The 17,984-nt window shown below is 42.2% G+C and overlaps 1 long non-coding RNA gene across 1 annotated transcript in view; it reads left to right on the top strand.

The window, feature by feature from the left end:
- LOC146204164 (uncharacterized) overlaps positions 1–17,984 on the top strand; it is an 89,664-nt gene that overhangs the window by 34,446 nt on the left and 37,234 nt on the right. The window contains exon 2 of the long non-coding RNA XR_014702695.1: positions 6,841–6,929. This is a non-coding gene — a long non-coding RNA (uncharacterized LOC146204164). The remainder of the gene's footprint in view (positions 1–6,840; positions 6,930–17,984) is intronic.

Genomic DNA, 17,984 nt, shown 5'->3' with positions numbered 1-17,984 from the left:
ACAGTGCACCTACAACAGAATAAAGTTTTTTTGCAAAGATAACTGATGGGCGTTTCCCAGCTCAAGTTAGATGAAAAATATACTCCTTATGTTTTATGCTCTTCAACAATGTCAATCACCTGTTTTTCAAAACTTAACACATAATTGTGGTGCAAGCTTTTATTTTTTTGCTCGAAAAATGATTGCTTTAGTTTTCGCTGCATTTATTTGAAGTCGATTTAAGCGGCACCAAACTGATAATTTATTTAGAGTAGCGTTACATTTCGTTAAGACATTGTTTAAGTCTGTACCAGAGGCAAGCAGTGTGGTGTCATCAGCGTATATTATAAACTGAACTGTGCTATCCATGTTGATAATATCGTTAATGAATATATTGAACAGCAAGGGCCCCAGCACACTACCTTGCGGTACACCGGAGCGGATAGGTAGAAACTCAGAAGTTAAATTATGGAGGGTTACGGATTGTGTTCTACAACTGAGATAACGTTCCAGTAATAATAGCGGCTTTCCGCGTATCCCACATGAGTATAACTTATTGATTAGAATATTATGGTCTAAACAATCAAACGCCTTGCTAAAATCGATGAAAATGTCTACGGTGAAAAAATTATTTTCAATATTTTGCAATATTTTTTTCTTTAAGTGCTAGCAATGCGGTCTCTGTTTACCTACCAGCTCTAAAGCCACAATGCGAATCAGTTAAAACATGCTTTTTATCAAGGAACCTCATTATGCATATGTAGATAAGCTTTTCTAGTGCCTTCGAAAAGACCGGAAGTACAGAAATTGGTTTATAGCTTGAAGCTAAGTTGCGTTCACCACCCTTGTAAATTACCGAAACTCTAGCCGATTTCATACCAGTGGGAAAAATTCCAGACTCAAGCGCCAAGTTACAAATATAAGTGAGCACAGATGAAAGTAAGTCAGCGACGTGTTTTACTGGTGTAATCTGTATGTTATTGATGTCCAAAGCCTTGGTATTCTTTAAGCCCAGGAATATATTATAAACTTCAATTTCATCTCTTGGCTCTCAAAATATGCTTTCTGTTATTTGAGTCAAACTACTCACCTCGTTATCTGTATTCGCATTGCTGGAACAAGGAACGAAAATATTCACAGCGTGGTTATTGAAATAATTTGCAAGTGATTTGCCCTTTCTTTCGAGACCATTTAGGTTTTCCTTTTGACGGCCTAAGATGTCATTTATCACACTCCAGGCAATGTTATTGGTAGCCCGTAGGATGCAACAAAAAGGAGTAAAAAAGGTTGTCTGTAAACCTGACTGAGCACCATGCCATCCGACTCAAGCAAGCCGCGTAACATTCTAAATCTGTCACGTTTGTCGCACTGTGAAATGAACGATCAGGGACCTCATACGCAAAATTCAGGACAAACTTATGTTTTCAATGAAAACTCGTGTACAAACGTAATTTTGTTTTGCATACTATAGGACGGCTCATGACATGCCGTGGCGCGATCCCCTGAGAGATATGTTCTGTGGAGGTATTGACTGCAGTCAATACATCCTCAGATCACCTCTTGGAGGTGCTTATTTTATACAATTTATTGAACAAAAATTGCATCCCATTGCTTTCTATGGCGGTCTTGACAACAGGAGCGCGGTACAAATTTTAAAAGCAAGATTTTTATACGTCGCAAGATTACACCATTCACATCAATATTTCGTGACACTATCCTACGATGGCGGTTGTCTGGAGTAAAAGTGACGTCCCGAAGGCTGCGCTTGGAGACGTGCACGTCACTGGTACCTCAAAGCTGTATGTATGTATGTATGTATGTATGTATGTATGTATGTATGTATGTATGTATGTATGTATGTATGTATGTATGTATGTATGTATGTATGTATGTATGTATGTATGTATGTATGTATGTATGTATGTATGTATGTATGTATGTAGGTATGTATGTATGTAGGTATGTATGTATGTATGTATTCCCACTATCGGCGCGTTGTTCTCCCTTCCAATATATATATATATATATATATATATATATATATATATATATATATATATATATATATATATATATATATATATATATATATATATATATATATATATATATATATATGTATGTATGTATATATATACCTGTATAATAGCTAACTTGGACCAAGATTTAAAATAAATACGGTTGCCTTAGCAAAGTGAAGCAAACGTCGCCTATGCTAACCTCCAGTATTTTTCGTTCACTTCAGTTGATTAATTAGTAAAGACTAATTAGCTTTTTTAATTCGTGCATTCAGAATAAAGTGTAAATGCAACAGTTGTAGATCTTCTAGAAAAACGGATAGCTACGTTGTTTTCATCACGCTTCGACTTACGCCGCCCTACTTACAGACCTTAAAAAAATGCTGTCACATGTCCAGCTGTTATTTTAAATCATTCGCCAAGTGCGTACAACCAGGTTAATCTTAGAGAGCACGGCCAGAAAAGCGGGTTTTGTTATCTTTGACGCGTCTCGAGGCTTTAATGTGACGCCGCAGTCAGGGGGAAGTTTTTTATTGCGAAAGCAATACTACGCCAGGTCTAACCACTCGTTGCTGTGTGGCCCGTGTCCGTGCCCGTGTACATGGTGCCCGAGCCGGCGCTGTGCCTAACAAAAGAAGAAGAGGAAGGAGAAGAAGCAGTATGCTCGGTCACCCGCAGCTAATGATTTCGTTCCATATTCGGTTCAGCAGCGTTGAACCCTTCTAATTTTTCTTACCGCGCCAGGCGTCGTTTTCGGCTGGTAAAAATATCACTTTACGTAATTCTAGTTTGATGGAAGCAACGTAGCTAGCTGTTTTTTTATACATCTACAACTTCTGCATTGACACTTTTTCTCCCGAGCCAATAATTAAAAAACGGCTAATTAGGTTTTACTAATTAATCAACTGCAGTGAACGAAAAAAATACTGGAGGTTAGCATAGTCGACTCTTAACATCTCTGAATTTGTTTCACTGCTCTAGGGCAAGCCGTATTTTTTTTAAGCCTTGGTCCAAGTTAGCTGAGACATCCGGTATATATATGTTTCCGAGGAAAAGGAGCGAGTTTCTGAGCAAGCTTTGGATGCTCAGAGGAATGGACCCGTCGCGTCAGCTCGAAGCTGAATAAATGCGCGTGCGCACTCATTCAGTCCCTGGCCGCGGATCTGTGTCGCCGGGCTCGGCACGCGTACACGGCGTACACGGCACTCGTGCGGTAATGAGAAGCCAATCCGGGCGGTTTCCTGTCGTGATCTGGAAGTGAGAAGCGGTGCTCTTACATGCCGCGCAGAATCGTGACTCGCATCTCCCGTAGAGAGAGAGAGAGAGAGGGGGGGGGGGGTAATTGCTCATAACAATTATTTTTTCTTTTTTTTTTCGTGAAGGCAATGCTCCGCATGGGTCTCGCTAAAAGGCGCAGTATCATGTTTCGGCCCAATAGGTATGACATTTATCTTTGCATCTTTCTGTGGCTTATTTACATTGCTTAAAGGTGACCACAAAAGGAAATAAAGCCACAGGAAAACCTCTGTTGTTTACATGCTAAAGATGACATCATCCGCGGAGCTTTGTGGTTTGTCTGTTGGCACTTGGCACTGTTTAGGGATGGTTGTAGGCTCATTTTGCATTAGACGACGGCACACAGGTCATAGTGAGAACAAGACATGTTCCGCATGTAATGCCCTACTGCGTAGAAGTGCGCTAACCTGGCGCTGCCATTATCTTTACCACTGATCTGGCTCCCGTAATTTGTCAATTTTCTTATTTCATTCAATGCAACGTTTACTCGACAGTTAGCTAACTCGGTCTAACTCTGTCGAGTATGACAAGGATACGGATCTTTTTCGGTTTAAGCCGAATTTCGGCAGTTATTTCGGCAAACATTTATCGAGTATAACCCATGCACATTCTAAGTGTCTCGTACTACTTATTCCAGGCTGATTCAAATGTTTGCCGGCTACTCGCATATGATGACAATTAGTACTCATGCTGAAGTCTATGAAAAAAATTCACCGAAATTATTGCGGTCCAGAAACGATTGGTGTATCTCGCATCAGCCTGGCGCATTCACTGTATCGCTCATTCGTTCATTTAGTTACGTGCTGAGGAATACAAGCGCTTTTGCATAGGCCACGTTTTGAACCAGATCCCAATTCGGAAGGCCGCGCGGACGTAACAGGCATGGTTACCGAAGCGAGGGCTCCGAAGCACAACCACTGAAGAACCGAGGTCAGGTGTAACGCAAAAGCACCATTTTATTTTTCTTTTGACCCGGGTGTTCGCGGCTGTTTCAGTCTTTTCGCTTTTCAAGTATATGAGTTTGAAAGACAGCTGTCAATTTTCCGCACCAGCATCTCCTGGAAGCACTGAAGCCTTTGTGATGCTCCCCTTTAAACAAAGGCAAGCTATTCTATAGTCATTAAGGAACGGTCGCAGCTGCATATTCTTGATGCCCTGAAGATACCTAATGATAAAACAAATTATTCGCTAAAGAAAGGCGTTCAGATTTGGCTAGAAAGCACACACGTGCTAGTCTGTTGAAGAAGGAGAAGAAACGGAGCTTTTCTAAAATAATTAATCCACTTGAGGTTTTCTGGTCCCTACCGTAGACAAGACGATCAAATCTAACGAAATCGAGCCGCTGTGACTACTTTGCTTCTGCCTTTGGGAAACGGAGGGTTTGAGCAGAAACATGTAGTGCGCGCTACCCTGACTAGCCCAGATCACCCTCAGCATGGGACTAAAAATATCTTACGCGAGACGGAGCATAAGTGCTTCGCAGCTGCAGGTGAACATATATGCTTTTACCATGTTTTTAAGGAAGTTTTTATATAGCTGAGAGTTGTCAGGAACTTGGTGCTTGGTTGCACTAGTACGAGGATTAGCTGGTGGCAGCTTACTTGCGGACTAGCTCGATGATCCGGCTTGCCAATCCAGGTGGTCGCTGGTAAGCGCCGCCAGCTGCTTGTGTGTCGAGTATGGCAGATTTAAATTTTTTTGCCTGGTTTTTACTGCCATCCCCAACATGTATAATATAGAACCTGGATCTGCAGCAAGGGCAGTAGCTTGGGTATTTTGTGGGAATAATTTTCCGTAATATACGAAGATAAAAAAAATATATTTTGTATTCTACTCCACGTCTATGGTGTCCACGGAGGATAGTTGGTTGTGTGGTGGTCAGAAATATCTTCTTCCTAGCCTAAGCCTGTCACCGTGTGGTCCAAGGAAATGTGGAGGTTGTGAAGGGGATTCCCCAGGTTTGTGAGAGCTGGTTCGAAATCATTCGCCCCCTCGTTTCCTTCCCAATTTTCTCATCCAGGTGTTCAAGCATGTGTCAGAGGGAGAGATAATTACTGTTGTGCTCGCCTTCCAGCAAGGTCTTCCCTGCTGGCTTGTTAAGTGGCCGTAGCTGCGTCTGTTTCTGCTAAAACTAAAATACTGGTCTATAACTCCCTTTTCTCTTCGCACGTTAATTACTGCCAACTTGTCTGGGGCACAACTACATTTTCTAACATACGAAAATATTTGTTATGTAAAAAAACGATATCTACGCCATGCACACAATGCTGGTTATAACGCAACAGCAACATACTTTTTTTCACAGTGCTCGTATTATTACAGCCCACAAACTCTACCGCTACCGTCTGTGTTCAAGATTTAAATATGAAGTGAAAAGGAATATATACAGCCTGAATGCACTGGAACATTTAGAGAAGAATTGGCATTACTGTGCTACTAGACGTGGAGAAAACTGGATCGCTATACCACTCTTGAATTCTGGCATGGAGCGTTTGTGTTATTCTTTGCCATTACTTTTAAACTATTATTAGTCAGCTAATTCTGATTTATTTAGTTGTTGTACTGCTCAATATACATAAACCCTGTTTTTTTTTTTTTTTTTTTTATCGTGGTGTTTGTTTAATCTGGCCGGTGCTTTTCGCATTTCTTCTGCATTGATTGTCTTTAATTGTTTATCACCATTGTGTATCCTTTGGTGCTTTCCAGACGCCTTATATGTATATATCCTCCATCTGTTGAAATCATAGTGGGTATAAAGATTTGATCTGATTTGAAGTCGATGTCTTCCTCCCTTGTTATTAGGTCTTGATGGCGAGGGTTTGAACTTTGACCAGCGATTCCTCCTCGAAGGATCCTTGACATAAATCGAAGCTTTTATAATTGACCTCTTCAAGTTGTCTACCGCAGCTATCAAGAACTTGCTGGCTTGGCATATGCCCTGATGCCCACGCAGACCGCATCAGAGTCTTTAAGTAGTTGTTTTGCCACTGGTTGAAGGACCTTGCTAGCCTTCTATACCTTTCTGTTACTCGTAGTGCATATATCTGGGTATTGGGTTTACGTGTTACTCCTTTCTGGAGGTTTCCGATATTAGTGAGTTGCTCTCACTAGCACTTAGTTCCTGCCATAGCCTAATCAATCTTGACAACCTATGCCTACACGCTTGCGTTAAGTGTTGTTTTGGGTCTTCAAAACCATCTCCCTGTGCTCCTCAAAGGTGTTGTGTACCCTGACCGGCCACCGACGTTCCGTTGATGTGGTTGATGGGAGGTTTAGGGCCCTTTTACAGGCTCACCTTATGATGATGTCAACGGCCCTTCCATCAATATTCTAAACATTTGATAGGGTGGCCCGTAAGTAATTATGCTTACGCCTAGCGGAGGAATCCCTTTTCCGTTTTCGATATGGAGTTACCCTTCTAATATAATTCTTGAAATTTGGTTGACTGTGTCTTTGGGTATCTTGATCGTATAATTCGTTCTCAATTTTTTTTATAATAACACCCTCGAATCTCTGATCTTGTATTTTTCTTGAATTTTCGTTCCAGATCTCTCCCGAGGATTTGTAATGGGAAACTCCGGATTTCTCCGGGGAGCAAACCACCCTCTTCGACGAAATCGTTGACCAGCTTTATAGGTGCTTGCAACGCTTCTTCCTTTTATCTCAAGAATTTGCGTAATCAATTTAGTGACGTTACGTAGAAGGTGAAGCCGGCGTCTTCGCTGGCTAAGATCTGTACGCCTAGGATTTGTGTTACTACGTTGAATATGACTGTAGAGTCTGTGCAGCCATGCGGGGTGCCTTTGATGGGCATTGGTATTCTGAGTGACCGGACCTCTCCGATTTTGCGATACGAGATGAAGGTCTTCACGTAGTTGAATAACTTCTCCCGGCCGCTGAGTCTGATTAATTACTGAAGCACGCTTTGCACAGCGGCCGACATTATCCACTGCTCATTTCAGGTCAAGGGCTAGAAGGAGGTTTTCGCCGTCTTGTGGGATGGCGTTTATGATCTCTTATCTAATCTAGAAGGAGGCATCTTGCCTGAATGTTTTTTGTGGCAGCCCACCATGAACCGAAGAAAGAAAAAGGTTGTTCAGTTTATGCAATTTTGGATCAAGAGGTAGGCTACTCTTTAATACATCTTTCCTAGGTAAGAAAAGCGAGAGGATGGCCATAATATGGAGACTCCATCTCCCGTCGCTTTCCAGCCTTCGATTTTGGGGATGATGTCCGCATGTTCGCAAGCTGGCATGACCTGGCCCTAATCACAACATTTTTCGTTGATGTACAGACTTTGTCGAAATATACAGTCTGAGGGGTTTGCTTCTAAACCTGTAACAAGACCCCGTTCGCATCTCGAGCTTCGAAATCTATTAGATGATGAGAAAATGTTATCTTCACCCTTTCTGGGTCTTAAGTATTCCAGGAGTGCTTTCGGTAGTCAATTATAAAGCTTCGAAGCAAACCCCATGAGCCGTATCTTTTTGATAATGACTGCATTTGGTTAAGCACCCTGAAACTATATTTATGGTAATATTTCAATGCAACATATCTTTAGAGGTGGTCTTTGTAAGTATTCGAATCATGTGAGCTCTTCGTGAACCCTTTATTTAAAAAATAAAAAAAAAATATTAACACAGTGCTCCTGGCGACTAGGGTGACACCTAAGCGCGCGTTCGCAGTCGTCCCTCCTCGTTGGCACCAGCTGGAATTTCTGGGTGTTCCAACTCCCACCGGGCGCTCACAGCTAACGCGTTCAGGACGGGGCATGGTGGGGCGCCGTCATGACCTGTTTCCTTATTTTGTATGACGAAGAAGAGAATGACCGTTTTTGATCGCCAGTACCCTTGATGATAGTGAAACTAGCTTAAAAAGGTGTGCGTTGTGAGGGAGACTGCATGGTGCAACACAATTCGTTCTTTCGCGTTTTCTAGTTTTAGTAATATCTTTTCCTGGTCCCTTTATACAAGAGGTCGGTGCTTAGGTTCCTGATTATGGCGTTGGTAGTCTTGTCTCCTTCCGGGGCAGCGTTTGTTGTGTGGATACATGCTGCTGCGTAGACATCGACCAATGCTATCAGAGAGCCCAGACAGGGGTTTGGTTGGCCCTCATATGAAGCTTAGTAGTCTTAATACGCCTTTTGTGTCATCCAACCAATATAAATGGTTTGCGTGCTTCTAGTCTTTCTATCATTGCTTGAATGACTTTGGTCGTTTTTGAGTGAGCATCTTTTTTGGTTTAACGTAATGCTCCATGTTTTTTTTTTTTTTTTTTTTAATGCTGTACTTTGGCGACCTATTCCTGAATTTTCCTCGGCACTTTATTTTGATAGATGCAATATTCCGCCGTATGCGGGCTTTCGCTTGGGTAAGGTAAAATTTTTGTTATCACTGCCTGTTGTTTTTTCAGACTCACCAACTTTCAGCGTTTCATGTTTTTGGGGAAAGATAATCATTGGCAGATGTCTATGTTAAAAATGTCTCTTGCCCTAGTGAGAGACATGGTGTCCGTCATTAGGCAAAATCGAGCTGCTCCACGGCTTCCAACAAGTTGGTTTCCTTCGGGATGTTCTTGGATAGCCCCATGCCGTGTGTTCAGCGTTTGATAAGCTGAATCGTTGAGTTAATTTGTAGTGTATTATTATAAACTGCAGCAAAGAAGAAACGACATCCAAGGAACACACGACTAAAAACGATACTGCGCACCCAGCGTTTCAGTCCCACATAACAATTAGGCAGTTGTCTCCCGCTATGCGTATGCATTATAGAAAAAAACCTTCATGCGTGTGGCTCGGAAGACTGTAAAGGTTAAGGGTGAACACACTCTGCTTCCTTCTTTTTTTTTTTTTTTTTTCTTGCGAGATGGTCTTGATGAGGACCTGATTTATCTCACGGAGGTGAAATCGTGTGGCATGATTACTGACGGGGGGCAATAGTGTAGCTAGTGTCTTAATTGTACTGAGCTGTTCCTCCACGTACGGCGAGCATCCCGCTTCTCGGTGGCAGATGACGTCTGGCGTACTGGTTGGTTTCCAGTAAACGGCTGAAGGAAGCTCCTTTTAGTCTTGAAAGTGCGGCAGTTTCACCGCAATATTTGTAGGGTGATCTGGCTGCCGTAATGTTAGAGGAGGTAGCCATTAGCGTTTCCGTAACCGCTGATTCTCAGTCGCTGTGATCTGTTATGCCACCGGACCTTCGTTGGGCTTTTACGAGAGGGCTTGGGGTGATTTCTGTGCATCCCCGCGCCTCTTGAGTTGTCATTTGTAATTCCGAACTGAAGTTTCCTTGAACAGCCGTATATTGAGCCCCTGTGGCCCTCTGCTGGTCTTGGAGATTTTGAGTTGTGTTTTGGGCCGTTGTATTTCATTCACCACCTGCTTGATGTTACTAAAAATGTTTTGTGTGCTTCCCTGAGTTGAAAGTACGGATGTTGGTTTTCTGGTTTTCTGCCGTTGCGCTTCGACTGTACGGACCTGTTCAGGCGAAAGTGTATAGTTGTTGACTATATTTTGTACTGCTTTTGGCTGTATCGATACTATTGGTGAGATTGTGAGGATGGTCTGCTTCTAACCCGCTTGTAAGAGTCGTTGTTCTACCTTATCAATGCGTTTCAATTTTTTGATAGATTTTTTATTACTTTTTTTTTTTTTTTTTTAGTGCTCTTTGATCTTAGCGTAATCCTGACAAGGGAAGCAATACCTGTTAGAGTAGCGGTAGGTCGAGACAACCTCGGCCCAGTTTACCTTTTTGTAGCCTCGCCCCAGGTGGCATGGTGGCGCCCCTCGAACTTAATCTCATGTTTCTTTTGTTGAGACAGGAAGCCCTGGTCCCCTCAGGCGTTTGGAACTGAATTTGCCCTTGGATCTGAGCTTAAAACTCGACCAGGATTCGGCCCCGGTTTCCCCGTCAGCTGGCTCCCCTATTCCCTGTGGCGAACCAAAGGTTCTCTATCGGCTTGATCTGCTGTTTTCTCCTGCTGACGCGTTTTTTGGAAGGCTCCTATTGTGTTCGATATTTATTTTTGTTGTTGTTGTTGTTGGATCCGGTGTTTGCACAGAGGCTTTGCTTACTTGCAGGCCTTGTCTCCCGTGAGATTGTCTCTCCTGGTTTTTTTGCGCACCTTGAAAGCCGTAGTTGCGGCAAACCTTGCTGTCCGGGGCTGGACAGACGTCCGCTTTGTGGCCTGCCTTATTGTAACAGACTGGCAGCTATACTGGATTGGTCTGTAGCGGTAGCACGCCGTCTCTCCCCCGTAGCAGACAACTTGTAGCGGGGAATGTTAGCACAGCCGTGTAAAAGTAAAACTTTCCCAGAATGCACGGGAATTCGGGATTTCTCCAACTCACTCTCTAGTGCTGAAACATCGTTCACGGCTCTTTGTATGAATATCAGCAGTATTAGAGAATCCTTCAATGAACTTTCGCCTCTTGTCGGACATTATAGGAATACAGTAGATGACTTCATGCTGTCTGAAAGGAACGTTCATAATGCTTTCGTCCCTGTTTTAAGTATCCTGAGATGCAGTACTTCCTACTTTACGCGGCCATTAGGAACAAGTGATGGAGCATCAGTATTTATACTTAACTGGTATTCAGTTGATTCCATAGCAATTAAATTTTTCCCGCTAAAAATATAATTTTGAAAATTTGTCTCACAACAAAGTTACACTTTTAACAGTTTATAGGTCATGACCTGAAAATTATTAGGCTTTTCTTAGCGAGCCTGATTTCTTCAGCAGTTTACGTCCAGTTGCCTTCTTTGCTTAACGGGTGATATAAACATAGATATATCTCATCATCAGCACCAGCCTGACTATACCCACTGCAGGGCGAAGGCCTCTCTCATAGCTCTCCAATTAATCCGGTTCTGTGCTAGCTGCATCCACTTGACCCTTGCGAACTAATTAACCTCATCCACCCACCTAACTTTCTGCCGCCCCCTGCTACGCTTTCCTTCCCTTGGAATCCAGTTTGTTACCCTAAGCAACTATCGGTTATCCTCTCTTCGCACTACATGTCCTGCCCATGCCCATTCCTTCTTTTTGATTTCCACTAGAATGTCAGTAACTTGAGTTATCACTCTGCACGCTTCCTATCTCTTAATGTTACCCTTACCATTTTTTGCTCCATATAGCCCTCTGCGTTGTCCTCAACTTAGGTAGAACCCTCTTGGTTAGCCTCCATGTTTCAGCCTCATAGGTGAGTACAGGTAAGATGCAATTGTTGTATACTTTCCTCTTGAGCGATACCGGTAAGCTGCTAGTCATAATCTGCGAGTGCTTGCCAAATGCGCTCCATCCCAATCTTATTCTTCTTGTTATTACCTTTTCATGGTCTGGATATGCGGTTACTACCTGTCCTAAGTAGACATATTCGCCTACTACTTCCAGTGCTTCACTACCTAACGTAAACTGCTGTTCCTTCCCGAGGCTGTTGAGCATTACCTTAGGCTTCTGCATATTGATTTTCAAGTCCACTGTTCTGCTTTTCCTGTCTAGATAACCAACCATTATTTGCAATTCACCTCCTGAGCAATATCATCAGCAAATCGCAGATTACTGAGGTATTCTCCATCTACCCTTATCCCTAACTGCTCCCATTCCAAGTCTCTGAATACTTTCTCTAAGCAAGCTGTGAATAGTACTGGGGAAATCGTTTCTCCTTGCCTGACACCTTTCTTTATGGGAATTTTGTTACTTTCATTATGCAGAACTATGGTTGCTGAGCAGCCACTATATATATCTTTCAGCACTTTCCCGTATGGCTCGTCTACCCCCTGATTTCGCAATGCCTGCATCACCGCCGATGTTTCAACTGAGTCAAATGTTTTTTCGTAATCAATGAATGCTATGTATAAGGGCTGGTTATAGTCCGAGCATTTTTCTATCACCTGGTTGATGGTATGGATATGATCGATAGTAGAGTACCGTTTCCGAAACCATGCTTGATCCTTTGCTTGATTGAAGTCTAAGGTTGTCCTGATTCTATTAGCAATTACCTGAGTAAACACCTTATGCGTAACAGATAGTAAGCTGTTTGGTCTGTAATTTTTAAGGTCCTTAGCGTGGGTGGTGGTAGTGGTTGATTTATTATTTTTTTTAAATAATCAAAAAGAAGGAAAAGAGTATTGCCGGCCGCGGCAACTGCTATCTAACAAACTGAAGCACTTGAGCTGCGGCCTTTTCTTATGAATGAGGATAATGTTTGCGTTCTTCCATGGTTCCGGTACCGTCGATGACACCAGGCACTGCGTATATAGGGTAGCCAGTTTTTCTAGCACGATATCCCCCCCCCCCCCCCCCCCCCCCCCGTCCTTCAACAAATATATAGTTATTTGATCCTCTCCAGCTGCTTTCCTCCTTTTCATAGCTTTTATTGCTTTCTTAACCTCGTCCTTCGTCACTGGTGGAACGTCTGACTGTTTTTCCCTGCCGCCAATCTCATTACGGTCCTGACTACTTTGGCTACTGTAGAGATCAGTACAGAACTCCTCGGCTACGTTGACTATCTTGTCCATATTCGTGATGACGTTGCCCGCCTGGTCCTTTAGCGCATGCATCTGATTTTTTCCTATGCCTAATTTCTTCTTCACCGCTTTAAGGCTTCCGCCGTTCTTTACAGCATGCTCTATTTTCTCCATGTTATACTTCCTTATATCGGCCACTTTTCGCTATCGGCCATCCTGTGCTTTGTGATTAAATTAATCAATTTCTTAAATTGGGTGTTTCATCGGCTATCTTTGACTATAGTAAGGAAACCTGATTTCAATTAATAAACAAAAGGAGAACTAATACGTTTCCTCACTTATCACAAGAACGTTGTTCTCCTTCCATTCTTTCTCCATAATTCTTATTGCAGCATTTGTTCCTGCGCTCCTATCCTTTTCGAATAAGGGTATAATATTTTAGATTAATATAGTGACATGTATTGACATATCCATTTCAGTTCAAGTCTCGGTTTCTCTTCCCGTTTTCTGCGCAGAAATCATATTGAGAATGTTCTGCTTAAGCATTCCCCGGTATGACATTACTTTATTTTAGCGTTGTTCCCTTGCGGGGCATTTCAAAATCAATTTCAATTTTAAAGCAAATCCTTGGATCTCTGTTGTACAATATAAAAACCCAACCAGATATTTACAGATTGTTTTGGCGTTCTTCATTTAACTACAGTTTATGTCCCCCCCCCCCCTCCCCCCTTCCTACTTTTTTTTTTTTTTTTTCAAACAGTGTCCGTGCTCACCGATGAAAAACTGGGAACCTGAATTTTGGATTACTTAAATTGCAGTAGGTTCATTCAAGTATGAACGAGGGTTGTAACTCCATGATGTTACACACGTTATGGTCATTTTGCGAGGGATTTCTTCATTTCTAATTTTTTACTCTCCTCGTGATGGGCATGTCTTTTCCATGTCGACAAAACAAGCATTCAAAAAATATTGGGAGTGAATTTTACGATTATTAATTAACTTGACACAGAAAACTGCATCGTCGTACTGTACTGTTCATTTATGTTCATGTCGCCTGCCACGGCTGTCACGTGCAGCCAGGCAAACCATTTTGTCTTTGACTTAAATGCTCTCTCTCTGTACTGTATCTTCCAGTTCTGGGAATAAAGACAATTAATTATATTATTAGTAATCCTTGCAATGCCAGCAAGTTCTTGAATCTTCAAGCCAGTGTGCGTTGTTCGAGCAAATTCTGTGTGATGGCTTTTTTGGACTTCGAACACAAGGGCTTCGCTTGTCGCGATCTTATACGGAGGCTCTGTGCAAGAGGCAATCAAATATTTCTTCTTCCTTGCAGTCGGCGCTATGGCCGGGGAAAAGGACAGCTTGTCGTGCTAGTGAGCGAACACAAGGGAAAAGTAATCACGGGATTCAGCTGCCCAATGCCCTGTGCACAGGAAACGATTAGCTGTCCTAGAGGGTACGATGACGGCCGACCTGCGCAGACAAAAGCGCCACCTTTTACCATGCCTGACATTTACACAATTCCTTTGCTGAAAGGTTTTCTCTTACCTGATTGCTCTGCTCGCCCAATTTAATCCCCAGTATTTCTGCTCATTAATTGTTTTGACGTCGACGCACGGGCTCATCTTGTTACACAATTGCTCAATACGAAAGAGAACAAATTTTAAGCATTCAATAAATAATTAATCCGGAATTATATGACAAAAGCGCACTTTTTCAGTTTTTCCTAACTAGACTTCTTGATGACGCCTAATGGCCCCGCCGCGTTGGTGCAGTGGTTACGGCGCTTGATTACCATGCCCAAAGATTGGTTTGGTTTTGGGGGTTTAATGTCCCAAAGCAACTCAGGCTATGAGAGACGCCGTAGGAGAGGACTCTAGAAATTTCGACACTACCTGGGGTTCTTTAACGTGCACTGACCATGCCCAAAGATGTGAGATCGAATCCCGGCCGTGGCGGCCGCTTTTCGATGGAGGCGAAAAGCAAGGCGCCCTTGTGCTGTGAGATGTAGGTGCATGTTAAGGGGCTCCAGGTGGTCGAAATTTTCGGAGCCCTCCCCTACAGCATCTCTCATAGCCTGATTCGCTTTGGGACGATAAACCTGTAAACCAAACCAATCATATTGCCTAATGCTCAAAAGTCTTCATCGAGTTAATTTGAGATAAATTTGAAGATACTTGAGTTTTGGTGCAAACTCATCGTTCCTATTCATATTGAGCAAGCCCCCCCCCCCCCCTCTCCTTTTTTTTACCTATTTGCAAGAGCACTTTCCAAGAAAGTAAAATGACATTCAGACTCACCTTCAGCCTCGTATTTCATTATTACGCGCTTTACTGGATAGAAAGCCTGTGAAAACGCACAAGACTTGAACAGCACTGATGAAGACCCTATTAAAAGTGCGGTGTAATTCTCCCCATCACAGATGACTGACATATATACACAAGAGCAAATATCGGAAATGAGATCAGTGCTAACGCATTATAAATCACTCAGCTTTTTACGGGTGCTCTCATTAATGCATTTTTAAAACCTGCGGTAAAATTTAAAGTATTAAATCTCGAGTCACCTTTGCATTCCCACGATTTATGCATAGCAGAGCGGCCTTGCTACTCTGAGTTCGGTAGAAGGACCTAAATCTCTTCGTTGATGCCGATCGTGTAGCCCAGGGTTTCCTTACACGCTGAATAAATCGCTCCCTATACTCTATAGGTCACTTCTCTGTTTATGCTATACACTGCAAAGAAGAAGACATCTAAACTCTGCATAGCATTATTTACATCGCTTCAGAACCGTGACGTTTAGCTCTGTCACTGGCGAGCTGCAAGTTTAAGTCGGAACTAACGGGGAGAATATTTTTGTTGCGTAAGCAATACTGCGCCACGCTTCATCCCATCGCGTAAACCCGGCCGGTAGCCACGTTTGACCTTTAGAGCGACCGCAAATGGGGCCCCTCTTTAAGCCGTCGGGTAAAATCCGGTCAGTAGCTAAGCCGCGCCGCAGAAGAAGAAGAAGAAAAAAAAAAGAACAAGAAGAAAAAGAAGGAGATGGAGAGGAAGAAGAAAAGGAGAAAGAAAAAGGAAGAGAAGAAGAAGAAAAAGAGAAGGAAAAAGAAAAAGATAAAGATACAGCTAAAGAAGAAGAAGAAGAAAGAACAGCGGGCTTAAAAAAAGCTAAACCCCTGCTAATTTTTCATCCAATGAAATACGTGAAGAGGAGCGCGAGCACATTTGGTAAAAAGCGTTCAGGCCACACTGTTCCCTTTTGAACAATGTAGCCAGCACTTACGGGCTACCTAAAGACTAAAAAAAAAAAATACTGAAAGTCTAGCACAGCGATTCTCTTGATTGTACAGAAATATAAAGGTGCTCTACGACTACAATACTGCGCGGCTAACGAGAATGTCAAGCAAGCCTTAGTATGTGAATTTCGAGATGTTTCTTAATTCCACGCATAGAAGTGGAGAGCGCTGTCCACTGACATGTGCGATGGGCTTCACCTGATTTAAAGACCTTTTACTCAGTATTTGGTAGACCAAACAACATTATCAGACAAGCGTGTTCTACGGCTTTTGTAGTGAGAAGATGAAACCAGGACTAATAGAAAAGGAGAAAAACTTTATTGCAGTGAAAGCCTGTTTGAACAAAGCTGGAAGGTCGTTCCAGGAACGGGTGCAGCTTAGAGCGGGTAGGCTAGAAGGCGACATTTTTACTGCATTTCGCCTGCCGCAAAATATTTGCTGCGGAAACAAAAGCTGCAGTGACATCGTCTTTTTTTTTTTGTTTTGATAGCTATTGATTCGAATGTTTATGGCCATCTGTTAATATTTCCCACCTTACCTGCCTTTCCTGGACCTGTCCATGAATTTTGCCCTCAGTCAAGTTTTGCGAAACTGATCCTATGACCTTGGTAATGTTAAGTAAGGTTTATCTTCCAGTCAAATACATGGCTTAGGAGAAGGGGAAAAAAAAAAAGGCCACAATTGCGGCTTGACGAAGCTCCCGACCCCTATATTGTTTCGGCTAGCGGTTGGGTGAAAAAAAAAAATTAAATAAAATAAAAAATAGACATTGCGCAACAAATAAAAGTCAGCATGCTCCTTACAATGCACAGACTCGAGGACCATTCATAAACAAACAACTGATTTCAATGAATTGTAAAAAAAAAAGAACAAATCGACATCTGATAGTGAATAAACAGCAAAGCTTTTCACAAAATGCACTGCAGAGACACGCCAAACAACACACTAAAGGAAGAGGTTTCGGATGTAATGGGTGGTTACAGAGCGAATGGAATCATTTGTATATCCAAATTTATTCAGTCGAGATGGCAACACATAACTTATAGAGTGAAGTCCTTAATTGGTTCTCGGACATGGCACATACCAATATTCATGGTGTCTTGTAATTATCCGAGGCACTGGGTTAACGTGTAGGTGTGTCATATTTATTAAATGATTGGCTTGGTCGTGAAGCTGTGATTTAAAAGTATGTAAAACTCGAAACTCGTGTAGACTGGTTATTAGCATAATCCTGTACCTGAAAAATATTGTATGCGTAGGGTATAAGTAATCTGCATTAGCTACAGCTCTGAGGGCCTTTTTTTTTTTGTAAACTAAAATGTTTCCGGATAATATTTTATGTAGTGTTACCCCTCACCAGGTGGCAATATCTGGCATGCGATTGAAATAGAGCATTATAAAGGATAAGCTTTACTTTGGCAGGAAGCATCCATTGGCATCTCCTGATAATATCTATCGATCGAGCTAATTTAGTTCGTAGTAAGTTTGTATGGTCATCCCAACGCATATGCTCATTGAAAATAACTCCCAGCGTCTTCACTGCATTTCAGTTCGATTACCACCTAAAGTAAACTCGTACAATAGGAGACCTGCACCTTTTTTGCCCTAAAATCACAGTCTTAGTCTTCTTCGTGTTGATTGGTAATACATTTCTACGAGACCACGAATAAAGTTTCTCCAGAGGTTCATTAGTCCTCTGGACAAAACTGTTAACATCAGTGCCTGAAAGAAAAAGAGTGTCATCTGCGTAAATAACAAAATATACCTCAGGGCCTATTTTTACTATATCGTTTATGTATATATTAAATAATAAAGGGCCTAGAATGCTTCCCTGGTTGTTAGTTTCGAGGAATTAAAAGCACTTACAGGAAATGAATCAATATCCTGAGTTTAATCAAGCAATCGGTTACTAATCAAGTGTAC

This window comes from Amblyomma maculatum, chromosome 1 (genome assembly GCF_055883805.1).
Source record: "Amblyomma maculatum isolate TAMU_Amacu chromosome 1, ASM5588380v1, whole genome shotgun sequence".
Taxonomy (NCBI): domain Eukaryota; kingdom Metazoa; phylum Arthropoda; class Arachnida; order Ixodida; family Ixodidae; genus Amblyomma; species Amblyomma maculatum.
This window is presented reverse-complemented; position numbering and strand designations above follow the sequence as displayed.